A 13,323-nucleotide genomic window follows, 5' to 3' on the forward strand; every position below is an offset into this window, starting at 1 on the left:
ACTGCTGACCCTCAAGGCCAAGACGAGGAGGGACACCTGGTGCTGCGCTATAAAGCACCTGCACTCTTCCCATTGTACAGGACATCAAAAGACTGACACAGATTAGCTCACAGCCGGAAGGAGGAGGGGTACCTGATACTGGGCTACAATGTGCCTGCAAGTTTCCCCTAACCGCGGGTGAATAATGGGCCAAGACTGGGTCCATCTGCACCCATCAGCAGCAGGAAAAGGCCTGCCCCCCTGAGGTCTCAACACAGTAAATCCTCCCCTCGAGTACTGGTTTTCCAGCCAATGTAGGGTTACTTATTGAAGTGCTAGGTGTTCAGTCATGCGCAAAAGAAGAGCCAACTCATTAAAGGGCAATCAACGGCTGGGCACCATTGTATCCTACCTCACAAATGTTATTGTGCCCTTGGGCAAGAAATAGGCTCTGCTGAGGAACAGTTGTGCTCTTTAACAAAAACTGCACAGGGCAAATGCAATGGAAAAGAGCCTCACTAGGGGTGAGACAGATTTCTAGCTCCTCCTCATGACAGAATGGGCCAAGGTGGCAAACCATTCGTATCGATTGTTCCTAATGTAATAGTTGCCCTATAGGTTGTATCTGCAATTCCCACTGGCCTTGAATCATATTGCTCCTCGTCTCCGGCTAAGAAGAAGTGGCCCCAATTAAGGGAAAAGGAAAACCTGCTATGTTTTCCAACCCAACAGCAGCTATATCCACTGGGGCGGGGACACTGCCTATGAACTGGAAATATTTTATCAGCTTGTTTGCCTGGACAATAAATTATAAGACTTTGTCGCAACTGTGACCAGCACGCTAGGTTCTCTTGAGACCCTTGTTAGGGGCTCTAGACAAATTGGACAGCTCTCCAGACCTTTAATCAGGGATGTCTACACGGAAACTAGCATGGATCTGTGGGCTGTCACTGGTCCTACTGATTCTGCTGTTCTTTCCCATACTCCCCTGCGAACTAAGCCAGCACCCTAACCTATGCAACCTTCTGATCTATTTGTGGAGAATCATGTCCCATGGGGTAGCCTTGATGTGGAAGCAGGGGGCCCATGTATATTAAATGGAAAGTGAAGGCCATTGCGATATGCCCTGTCATTCGGATCTTCCAACTCTCCAGCTGTGCCCCCAGGCTACTCCCTTTGTCCTGGTTCTCAAAGGAGTAACCCCCCTGGAGGCTAGACACACCAGAAAGTCATGACCAACTACTAAACAAGGTGATGCACTGATTAAATAAGGGGATGGGTGACTCAGGGCAACTTCATACCCAGATCAATCTAGTGCAAAGAGTCTCTTGGGTTAGCCTTCATCCTAAACCCAACAGCACTAACTGCCTAGTTGTTAATTTTAAGAACAGAGTTGTTGTCAAATACATCCTGGAGAAACTAAACTGTTCGCTTTCAAACTTGGCTGATTCACACGGAGACGGAAAACGGACGTCAGATGCAGGGTGTCAGAGGGCTGGGTGGCTCGCGGAGAGGTGTGTGTGCAAGGACGCGAGGACACGAGTCGGCTGAGCGGAGACGAGAGGAGAGGCGCTTGTGCAGGGACGGCTGGAAGGCGCCTCGACAGGCGCATTTGCTTGTTGTCCTTAGCACTCAATCCCTGCTCGTAGGACACTTTGACTGCCTGGCAAAATTACAGCATCCAACAGCCCAGAGGTAGGTGTGCCTCCCGTCGGCTGTGTGGCATAGGAGAGACTTTGGTGTGACTGAGAATGGTTTTGAATCCAGTGACCTGTGCAGCGAGGGGAGGCCCCCCTGCGTAGCCAGCGGGCGCTCAGAAGGACTGTAATCTGCGGAGAGGGCGAAGAGGGGGGTGAGGCAAGCCCGACCCCCTGAGGTTCGGAGTGCCCTCTATAAGGCACCCTGGCACCCAGAGACCTCCCTTATGCCCGGTAGCAAGGTATTAAGCTCCGGGCTTGGGGCGCAGCATCCTGCGGCGTGGAGGACTGGGGAGCGTCCCCTTGGTCCCCCAGTGCTGCGCACCCCTGTTCCCCCGCCCGTCGCTTGGAGCCCCTGCTGCCTCACTTGGCACCAAATCTCTCCCCTGTCGCGAGGGGAGGAGAGAGGGAGTATCCCCGCCGAGGAGCGAGAGAGACAGAGCTAAGGAGCCAGGACACGCAAGGATACTGACAGGAAGTATATATATCAAATAACAGTGAAGTGCTGTTCTCCACCTCAAACACCTGGGGCGGAGAACAGAGGAAGCACAGTTTTAGATCGCAGGGTGCAGCAGTCAAGCAGAACTGAACTCGTACTGGATTTGAACTATAACTAGAACCACGGTAGAAGGCATTGGTTTAGGTGGGAGTGAGAGTGAGAGTGGGGGAGAGTGTATAAGTGTGTACGGTGCATTTGGCGTAAGCTACCCCCGTGTTACCCTCAAGCAGAGGCCGGGGGCAGCTTGTGTTCAAGGAAAGCTGCCAGTCTCTTCCTCACTCATCCTGTGTCTCACCCTTCTACTCCTCGGCTGGACAGACTTTACGATCTCACGAGCTGCTGAAGTTGTCACAAGGAGTAAAGTGGAAGAGAAAGTGGAACTTTTTGTTATTATAGTGTGGAATAGTGTGGTGAATTTTGGATCATTGTGGAAATTTATTTATTTACTATCTTCTGGACACAGAGTATAGTACCTAGCGTTCAGTGCTCAGAATGCCGGTGAGTAAAACCCAAGTACATGGCACAAAGAAGGGGCCAAAGTTAGGTTTTAAAACAAAGGAAATATTTGGGGAACACCAGCATTCGGAGGCACCATATGGAAATTGTGAAGAAGGCTCTGGAGGCAGCGGGGGAAATATGCCACAGTTGCTGGACCGAGTGGACCATTTTAGAGACAATGGGGACAGTGGTGAAAAACCCTCAGGGACCCCTCTGGGGGTATCAATCAGAGAGTTTGTTGGGAAGTACTTAAAAAAAACGCACCATATGTCACAAGCGTCAGAGGGTAATATCATGTTGGATTCCAATCAGAGTGAAATAGACTGTCCTATGAGAAATGATTTTCAAGCTTCAGACTCATCGCAGATAGAGGACTTGTTCCTAGGGGAGGGGTTTGAAGAGGTAGATGGACCTAAGGTCTCACTGGAGCACAGGCAATCCTCGTCCCCATGCCCCCCGCCGCTTGTTATGGATAGTATAAGATTAGAAGAGGGACCCCCGTCCAGCACTAGCACCAGCATTGGCTTTGAGAGAAAGGATGAGAGGGAGGATCACTTAAGAGGTGGGGGGGGCCTGTCGGAGAGGGGAGTAAATTGGATGTAATTTTGCCGTCTTCACCACTGGGTAGACAGTCTGTATTTGCATTAGATACCACCGCCGTACCCGCTGAGTCAATATTAGATGTAATGTTCCTATTGCAAAAGACCCTGCAAGCGATACTAGAGGTACTGACGGCAAACAATTGTTTGGGGAAATCTCATAAGAGTCAATTACAAGGGATTACTGAGGAGTTGAAATGTATTAATGGTAGTATGCCTGCTTTAGTATGACCTATTTTGGAAAAGAGGGACAAAGAAACAGATACCCTTGATACCCCCGAACAAAATAACGAAGGAGGGGAAATAGCCACAGCTCAGACATTACAGGCATGAAATGTCCCTCTAGTATATGTTTCCAAGCACCCACTGTTAGTGATAAAGAGGAATAGTAGATGGAGGAGAAAGGGTAATGGTCTGTATAGGCTACCGTATCAACCGAAATATAGGAATCAAAGTAAGCAAGGTAATGCTGGGTGTAAAACAGCAGGAAGGAGGAAGGGGCAGTTAGTGCAGGTAGATCAGGACAACTTCTTAAGGCCAGGCCTGGTCAGGCCAAGCCGCGATTAAGGTAGGGAAGCCGCATTCCCAAACCAAGGGTTACAAATAGTGCCTAGTATATCCAACAAAGAAGTTAGCTGGCGAGGGGAAAGAAAGAAGGGCAGACAAGGAGTGTAAGTGGATATGGAAGTAGTAGAAGAATCAAGAGAGCAAAGTAGTGGTTCTGGGGGAGAGAATATTATTAAGAGCTCAGAAAGAAGGAGGGGGTGTAGAGAAGTAGTTAACACAACCTGCCCAGTGAAGAGCGGGTCTTATTTTCATGTATAGGCACCGTGAACAAGAAAGAGCAGGAAAGTTTTGGTGGGAGTAAAGGAAGGTGGATATATTTGGCACCTTGGAGAAGAGAAACTGGGAGGAAACGCCTAATGAAGTTAAAACCATTAAATCGTTCCCGTCTGTTAGAAGTTATGTCCTTGTGCCCAAGCCTATGTGAGATTGAGTCAGATGATATAAAACAAATAGGATTTATATTAAGTGCGGAGGGGGAAGAGGTGACTAAAGCACTTTTTTATTCTGACTACATCAGGCGAGTGGTATTACAAGCAGAGGCGGAGCTGATGAAAGAGGGTATAATAGTAGTGCAGAGAAACGCGACAAAAGACGTGATACACGATAGATGTTCCCTTAGGTGCCATGCAGGTATGCTCCCAAATCAAGTTCAATGTAATCTGTCTTATACTAAAAATCACAGTAGGCGTGTGGATGGAAACAATGGTAGTTTAAGTGTAACCGTAGTTTCAGAATGTAACGACCCACAATGGATGAATTGCTTTGAACCCTTTGTAAATCCCCGTGATGAGTATAGTAGGGGTAAGTTGAGTGATGTGGACTAGGAATTAAGCCCCGCGCACAGCCATTTGGTTTTATCCTGGAATCTGGGAGGCTACAATAAACATTTAAAACAAGAGCGGTTTAAAGGAGAGCTTGAAGAGTATGATGTAATGTGTTTCCAAGAAACTTGGCTGTGCGATGATCCGGAACCAGTAGATGGTTTCATGGGGCTGTTTAGGGGAGCAATTCGGCAAAGGCCAGGACGCGCATCATGAGGACTAATAACCCTAGCCTCTACCAGAATTACGAATAAGTTCACAGAAATAAAAACTAAATGTCGTTGGCTATTGGCAGGCCAGGTTGATCTCTACAATGTAATAGATGGCGCTAAACAGCTTCTGATACTCAATGTTTATACAACCGGGGAACGTGTTTGATTATAATATACAGTGTGGGCTGTTTGAGGAAGATCTGGAACTATTATGCAATGGTAATGCTGATTGTCTGACTTTATTGGTGGGAGACTTTAATCATAAACTTGACCCTAATGGCAGTGACAATTTATATAAGGAGCTACTGGCAGCAGCACAAATCCCTAGAAGTATCTTTCCAAACGTAGAATGTTACGCTCGTGATTTGTCCTTAGCAAGAACATTAGGATCCTTGGGTATGTTTTGCCTAAATGGGTGTATGAAGAACGACCGTCCGGCCAAAAAGACCTTTAGAACAGGTCATCAGGAATGCCCTATTGACTATGCTTTTGTAAAAACCTGGTTCTTTGGAGAAGCGCAAAATTTTGAGGTTGGGCATACAGAGGACAGTGATCATTGGCCGCTCCAAATAACAATACGCTCAGCCGATAAAATTAAAAAAGAAAGAGAAAAGGCACTGATAGCGTTGGTTGAGTACCCCTGTAGGGTAACGACCCGACTAACAGATAGCAGTTTGGAAGTACCTAATAATTTGATTGTAAACTATCCCACCCTTAATATGGAAGAAGACCCAAATGACATATTCAAAGGCTATAATAAGGGTATTGCGTTAATGGTCAATTGCCTTAAAAGTAAACTAAAAATACCTCAAGAGGGAAAGAGGAAGGGAGAACCATATATGATGAATAATAGTAAAATATGGTTTAATCAGGAATGTAGACGTAGAAAGCAAATAATGCGAAGATTACTAAGGGATTATAAGAAAAGACCCTCCGTTGTTAAAGAAGAGAAGCTTTGTCAAGCAAAACAGGTTTATAAGATGCTGGTAAGACAGAGGAAACAAGAATATGTTAATAACAATTGGGATGTAATGATGGAGGTGATAAAAACACGGAATATTAGGTTTTTTTGGCAGTTGGTAAGGGAGGGAAAAAAGATAGGAGCTCTGCGGTGTTTGGTTGGTGAAGAAGACTGGTATACATTTTTGTCTTCTGTATATAAAGGTACCGAGGATGAAAAAGGCTATGGTATTTCCAGGAAGCTTGGTGAGAAGATAAGATTAGTTTTTGTCCCACAGAAAATAAAATAAATTATTGCAGCTTTGAAATTAACTAAAGCAGCAGGCCCAAACAACCTCCCAGCAATAATAATAAAAAAGAATATTGATTGGTGGACAAAATTCTTCTATGTTACGTTTTGTAAAATCCTTGATCATGGACATTTTCCAGAGAGTTGGAAGGGTGCCATGATAAGACCGATTTACAAAAAGAAGGATCCAACTCATCCAAGTTATCGGCTGATAAGTTCATTAGACGTAGGGGAAAAGGTTTTCACAAAGCTATTGCTGGGGTCAATCAAAGAATGGGCAGATGATAAAGATTTGATACCAGCAGAGCAAGGTGGTTTCAATGAAGGGTAATCGACAATTGAAAACTGCTTCAGTCTGTGGGCCTTAGCAAAAAACTCAGTTGAACTGCGAGGAAGTCTATTTTGCTGTTTTGTCGACTTTCGTGCTGCATTTGATCTGGTAGACAGGAAATTGCAATGGGATATGTTAAAACAGCTAGGAATTTATTTGGATATATTATTTCTTCTCCAGGGCCTGCACTCACAAAATTGGGCCCAAGTAATTTTAGAGAGGAGTGGCTCACTTTCAAAAAGGATCCCCATAATGAATGGTCTTCGTCAAGGTTGTGTGTTGGCCCCAGTTTTATTCTTATTGTTCTTGGCAGATCTGCCAGGGTTGTTAAGGTAAGCTAATGGGCTAAGCCCAAAAATGGATGGTGTGCATGTTTCTTGCCTACTATATGCTGTTGATTTAGTGATAATGCATATGACAGAGTTAGGGCTACAAAGGAAGTTAGAGATGTTTTATTCCTACTGTCAAAGGAAAAAATTGGTAGTAAATATGGAGAAAACGAAAATAATGTCAATAGGGAAAGAGAAAAGCGCATTTGATTACACTCTAGGGGGAGAAAAAATAGATAAGGTAAAAGAGTATAAATATCTGGGCATATGGTTCAACTCACATTTAAGATGGAAAGTTCATACTGAAACCTTAAAAAACAAAGCCTTATCTTCAGTCTGCAGATTAAAACAATTTAATAGTAAATATGGAGGTCCTTCTCTCCAGCCGGTTATCTCTGATTTTAATGCTATGGTTCGCCCCCAATTTCAATATGGGATGGAAGTTCTAACTTTCTCGGGGAAGCTAAATTGGGAAATAGAAGAAAGCATTTGCGTAAACCGCATGCTTTCACTGCCCCCCTCGAGTATGTTACAAGCCATAAGAGCAGAAGGTCAAATGACAGCATGGACTTATCTGGGCCTGCGAGCTGCACTGAAGATCTGGTTAAGCATAACAGATGAAGGGTTCTGTAAGATCGCGAGACTGTGTAAGAAAGAAATAATAATAAGAGAGTTACATTGGGCATCACAAGTGAGAGGACGGTTAAAAAAGATCTGCGCCCTCCTAGGTTTACCTGATAACCAATGGTGTGGTGCACAAATCTCGAAGTACAATTTAAGAATAATAGTGAAGGAAAGAGCTAGAGAATTGGACCTGAAGTACTTAGAAAGTAAAATATCAACCCAGGCTATGATAGCTGGATGGAGGAATCCGGAAAACTTCCCGTATATAGAGGCACTACCTAATTCAAGATTAAGAAATTTAGTGTTACAGTTCCGAATTGGGTGGAACCCTGGATATATGGATCCCAAAGCAAAAGCCTTTCTGAAGGATATCCAGGGTCTATGCACATGTGGCTTACAACAGAAATATACCATGCAACACTTACGTGTGGATTGTCAATGGTTTTTAGGAGTGCGCAGGAAGTTTTAAAAACCATTTTTTAAGGAATATAATATTACTAATCAGGACCAAGCGCTTAGGCTACTTATTGATATGAGATTTTTAAATGTAACTTGTGCATTGGGCCTATTTCTAAATGACTTAAGAAGGGAAATATTCAGATTTATAGGGGTTGTATAGGGTATAATGCGAAATGTAGAGTTTTAAATACTATAATTGATTATTATTATATTGGTTGATGGTATTTTAGAAAATTTGCCATGGTAGGTGAAGGCAAGAAATAAAATGGAGAGCACTTTATATTGAAAAAAAGCACTTTATGAGAAAGTAAGAAATGGAGCTCTTTTAGAGCTGTATAGGGAATAAATTGTTTGGCATGCTGCACTTTATGAAACTATAAGAACTTGAATTATGGAGGCAGTAAATGGAAAGAAGAGCTTGATTATTCTAAAATTGCATTGGTAGATGGTATTCTAGATAACCTCGCTACGCATAACAAGGCAAGAAATAAAACGTGGAGCATTCCAAATTGGGAAATTGCACATAGGAGATCGCAAGGACCAGAGTCTAATCAGAACTGTATGTGGGATAATTTAAGTTGGCACGCTGCACTTTCAGGAATTGTAAGAACTTGAATTTTAATCAAATGAATTATGCAACTAGAGTTGGTTATACGAATTAGAATGGTCTAAGAACTTTGGGGGTCATTCTGACTCCCGCCGGCGGCGGTAACCGCACGCCCGGCGGGAGCCGCCAGAAGACCGTACCGCGGTCAAAAGACCGCGGCGGTCATTCTGAGTTTCCCACTGGGCTGGCGGGTGACTGCCAGAAGGCCGCCCGCCCGCCCAGCGGGAAACCCCCTTCCACGAGGATGCCGGCTCCGAATGGAGCCGGCGGAGTGGAAAGGGTGCGACGGGTGCAGTTGCCCCCGTCGCGATTTTCAGTGTCTGCTATGCAGACACTGAAAATCTTTGTGGGGCCTGCTAGGGGGCCCCTGCAGTGCCCATGCCAGTGTCATGGGCACTGCAGGGGCCCCCAGGGGCCCCACGACACCCGTTACCGCCAGCCTCTTCCTGGCGGTGTAAACCGCCAGGAACAGGCTGGCGGTAAGGGGATCGGAATCCCCATGGCGGCGCTGCCTGCAGCGCCGCCATGGAGGATTCTTCAGGCCAGGGGAAAACCGGCGGGAAACCGCCGGTTTCCCTTTTCTGACCGCGGCTTTACCGCCGCGGTCAGAATTGGCCTGGATGCACCGCCAGCCTGTTGGCGGTGCATCCGCGGTCCCCGGCCCTGGCGGTCTATGACCGCCAGGGTCGGAATGACCCCCTTTGTGTGTTAATGTAATATGTAATTGCAATTTTATTGTTTTTAGACTTTTGAGGCTTATGCCAAATAAAATACATTTTTTGACTGACTGACTGAAACTAAACTGCTGAACTCAAAGCCCTTGGTGATCAAGGCCCTCCCTATGGGATATTTATACAGACCAGCAAGTAACCAGCCCGATCCATTTCCATTGAGTCAATCCCTCCTATGAAGTGCTCTGGAAATAATGGAGATGAACCATTAAGCCTCACATCATGGAACATGGCAGGTTTTGCTGAAAAGCTGACAATTTCAGATTGGTTACTTTTTCTAAAACCTTATGCAGTACTTTGGTATAAAAAAAACATGCTGCTAAAAACAGTTTTTAATGAAGCGTTTGTGACCTATTTCTCTCCTGCCATTTCGGTGCCCATAGGCTGGGCGAGGGGAGGCCTACTTATATTAGTCTCCCTGACATTTCTGGGTCAAGTTGTGTGGACAAACTTGGACTCTCCTTATTATCAAATGCTACTTATAAAGTGCCAAACAGATTACATGTTATTGGCCGAGTTTTATAATATTGTTTTCCAAGCTAGTAATTCTGCAGCAGCTAAAGCATTGTATGGGAAGAATAAACAAACTCTGGGCAGCTTAAATGGCAGCTATGTGATTGCATGGATTTTGGACTTTAACACAAAACACTGCCACCTTTCATTTGCAGTATCTTGTTGCTTGCTGAGTATTGATGAGGATCCAATCACACACTTTGAACATAGTCCGTATGGTAATTAACTCAATCTGCTTTTGATGAGATATGAGCTGGTGTTTGCTTTTGTCGCCCTAACCAGCATTCCAGTTGTCACCCCTACTTTTGTGGGGCATGGCTGCTCTAGTTAATCTAATTCATCTTATTCTTATAAAACTTGAGGACATGGATTGGAGAGTATGTGTTATTAGATTCTCCTCTGAGCAATCAAAGGCTTATTGTTGTTTCAGTCAGTAATTCTTTGTTACATGAGGTTAAAAGGGCGACCCATTCACTACCCCTTGCACATACAATCAACAAGGGGGTAATCATGAATTGGGCCAGAGTTGACAGTGACACTTTCCTATCAAAACTAATAGATCTAACACATTGTGACTTTTGGTTTGTCTCGAGGAGTTTCATGACTCCTAGACTCCTTAACTAGTAATAATTTTGACAGGATTTGTGGGAAAGCTAAGGAAATACCCACTATTACAAATAGTACACTACTAAACAAGCAAGATGATTTGACTTCAACTGTACAAAGGCCCACAGTCAGTTACTGCCAACACTTAAAGCAGTGTCAAGAGACCTTGAGAAGGTGTGCATCTGTAGAAAGCTGTACAAGAAGGTAGTAGTGGTGTGGAAAAAAGCATTGAGTGAGGGAGCTTATCATATTCTGCTTAAGGCCGCTGAGCTCAAGGACAGCCAATTAGTTTGGCATACAATAAACCGTAATTGTCTAGACACCTCACCAAACTGGGCATGACCCACTGATTACCCCAGAGGTTTGGGTTAGATATTTTACCCAATTGTATTCAGGGCCACCATAGCGGGAGGGCCCTGTCCAGATTGGGAAACAGATAACAACAGTTGCAGACCTTACTGCTTCTTTTGAGCCCTAGTGTAGCGCTGACATTGAGCTGAACGATGTATTAGAGGCCGCCAATTGATGCACCAAAGGGAAAGCTTCAGAGACAGATGGGATCCCAGTAGACTTCTTCAGGGCAAACATAACCCTCTGGGGCTCCTCTCCTGACCAATGTCCTCAATGCTTCTCTGTCCCTGGGCTCTCCAAAGGTCTTGTTACATGCAACTATAGTCCTCACTTTTAAAAAAAGACTCTGGGACGAAACCACAATGCTATTGTCCCAGCTCATTAATAAGTTCCACAACTAAAATCATTCATTCTGTTAGAACTGATGCAAGGATGGACGAGTGAAAACAAGGTGCTTTCTGACCTTCAGTTAGGTTTTTGTACTAGCCTTTGGACAGTGGAGCAGTGCCTACATTTATATTTCTTAACCAACAAGTATACAGTGGCCAAGGAAGGCAAGATTTATCTAGCTTTCATGGATTTGAGCTCAGCATTTGACTGTGTCAATAAGGTAAAACTTTGGACAATTATGACCGACTTAGGGGTAGAACCCAGCTTTGTCAATTTCTTGAAAGAGCTCCATCTAGAAGTGACCAGGAATGTGAGATTTCGGCCAGCTGGAGAAACAACTGACAAGTGTAGGCTTGATAGAGGTATAAAGCAGTGTTGTGTTCTGGCCCCTTTTCTCTTTACACTGTGTGTTAATGGGTTGGATAAACATCTGCTAGATTCTAATGTTGATTGCCCTAGGGCAGGTAACCGAAGTATAACTGCCTTGATATATGGAGATTATACGGTCTTATTGGTCAGAACTGCAATCGGCTTGCAGCAATTTCTAGAGCAGTTTTGTGCTTTTATGAGTAGCCTGGATCTAGTGGTAAATCAAGCTAAAACAAATTTAATGGTCTTTGAATCCATGGTTAAGGAAAGCAAGGTCCTTAAAATTATTAATACAAAAGTAGCAAGGTTCCCTCGTACCCATACTCAGCAATGCTTTTTGATGACAGACTTACCTGGGGGCTTATGGTCTGTGTATTTTAAATTATTTTTATATGCCTGTTTTATGATCTGTACATTTTGAAACATTTTTGCATACTGTGTAATTTATTATGTATGATTTTACTTTGTCTCTTGTATGGTCACTGGATGACCAAATAAACAGTATCTGTCAGGCCTATCCAACTCAAAAGTGATGAATCTGTCACACTGTCAGACCTAAGTTGGTTAAGGAGAGAGGCATACCATCTACTCAACAGCAGGTTAAGCAGCCACCACTGCAGGTCTTTTGGAGTCCTTGATGAAATCTAGATATGATCAGACAGATGCCCCTAGTGCTGGGTCCACTGGGACTTCAGATCACACTAAAGCCATGTATCCTGCTTTACCAGTAGGATGCAATAGGCCAGTAATCCCAGCAACTGCAGAGCCATCCTGACTTACATCCAAAACAGAGATGGAAACATTGGCATCAGAGCCTGAATGTCCTGACCTCTGCTTTGGGGGGAAAGCAAGAAAGAGTACAGTGTCCATAATACCTAAGAAAAATGGGAGCATTTACGAAGGATTTAGGTGTGACATTGGCACATTGATAGTGTGCCCCAATGACGTGAGGATGTCTGTCATCATCTAGAGAAGGGTAATGCCTGCCTGAGGTGAGCCCAGTTTCCACATCTAGTGGAAGGCTGGGACAGCGGATCACTAATGTACTGTCCCTTGTAATCACTTTCGAGAACACCTGAAAGGCTCTGGCTAGGTCCAAATGGACTGCAGCTACCTGAACATGCTCCTATCCCACCATGTACCAGAGATAAAGCTTTTGAGAATGCAGAAAGGAGAAGTGAAAATAAACTAGTGGTGATAGACAAGCCCAAGGAGTGAGCTTTGGCCCTGCTGTCCGATCAAAGAAGAAGCCCAGCATGGACTGGACCGGAGAAGCACATAGATCTCATTCAAGTATGGTGTTCGAGTGCCATACTGGTGCCGATTGCCTGGCCTAGGCGGTTGGTGGTGGCCAGCCCACAAAATACCACACATTTTGCTACATCACAGCTGTCTTGAATGGTCTGAGAGAGAGTGGCCGAAGGTTGTACCGGACGGCCAGTAAAGCGTGGTTTACTCTATCCCAAAGTGCCTGAGAGTAGCGGGCCAAGAAACAGATAGCATTGACAGAGAGCAATGCAAAGATGGTGGTGTAGAATATGCTCTTGATAAATGTGTCTATATATGGAGACTAGTGGTCCAGTGGAGTTCTCAGGAAGCCGTTTTGGTTAATCTTGCTGGTGGATGCTTGTACCACCATACTCTCATATTTCAGGTGTTGACTCAAAAACCCTGGCTCTTCCAGAGTAGGGTCGGTTTACTGGAGGTCCTGAACATGGTTTTGACCTAGCAAGATGTCTGTTAAGGCTCCAATACAAGATGAAAGATGTTCTGCCTGTGTTTGGCCTGGTTGAAAGATCTTATACAGGATGTTTGTGTTCACCTCCATAGATGGTAGTTGCAGGCCAAGTACTTTAGCTGCCCTCCATTACCACAGTGTTAGAAATTGGGTT

Source organism: Pleurodeles waltl, chromosome 11 (assembly GCF_031143425.1).
Source record: "Pleurodeles waltl isolate 20211129_DDA chromosome 11, aPleWal1.hap1.20221129, whole genome shotgun sequence".
Lineage (NCBI taxonomy): Eukaryota > Metazoa > Chordata > Amphibia > Caudata > Salamandridae > Pleurodeles > Pleurodeles waltl.